This window comes from Crocodylus porosus, unplaced genomic scaffold (assembly GCF_001723895.1).
Source record: "Crocodylus porosus isolate Cpor-Errol unplaced genomic scaffold, CroPor_comp1, whole genome shotgun sequence".
Taxonomy (NCBI): Eukaryota; Metazoa; Chordata; order Crocodylia; family Crocodylidae; genus Crocodylus; species Crocodylus porosus.
The window spans coordinates 61,690,019-61,690,806 of NW_017728943.1; positions in this window are offsets into that span (position 1 = coordinate 61,690,019).

Sequence of the window (788 nt, forward strand, 5' to 3'; positions counted from 1 at the left end):
CCCTCCCACTGTGTGTGTGTGTGAACGATTTAGAAACACATGTGAAGGGTGCTGTTCCTCTCATGCCCTTTTCAAGTCAAAGTCATCTTTTGACAGTGACTGAAGCTTTGACAGTCAAAAAGGCCCAGAGACACAGCCCTTAGGGGCTAGAGTTCTGTCATGGAGGTGACAGATGGCAAAGGAAAGATACGAGCACTTTAAGTTAAGAAAGAGAAGCGGCAGGATAAGAGCAGGGCTAAAATGAGGAAGGTGACGTATTTCAAAGAAGGAGCGTGATTGTTACAGGCTGTTGATGACCTCTTTATTCTACTTTAAGAACAAGAAAAGAGCTTAGGTGATTTATCCCAGCGGGCTCAGCCGCCCCTGGCCCCCCAAACGGGTTGAGAAGGACCTGGCAACGCCCCCTCCCCGCGGCGAGAGCCCCCGCTCAACCCGGGCTTCGATCAGAACAAACTTCACGTCCCAGCCCCGAGCCGTTTCCCCACTCAGGATTGGCTCCTCCCTGCCCCGCCTCACCACTATCCTGCCAATCCTTCGCGGCCTCTTTCTACGACGCCCCGCCCTTGCTTCCCGTTGGGCAAGCCCGCTGCCCATCGCTGGCCCCTCCTACCCCCCCGGGGACTGGGTGGCTCGGCTCGGGTTCCCCGCCTCGCCTGCCCTCGGGCCCCTCGCGCTTCCATTGGCCGGTCGAGGCCTGTCAATCACCTTCGCTACGCTGCAACGGCAGCAACTGCCAGTCCCCTTGCTCTTGGAACTCCCGCGGCTGCGGCCAGTTGCGCGGCCGTTGA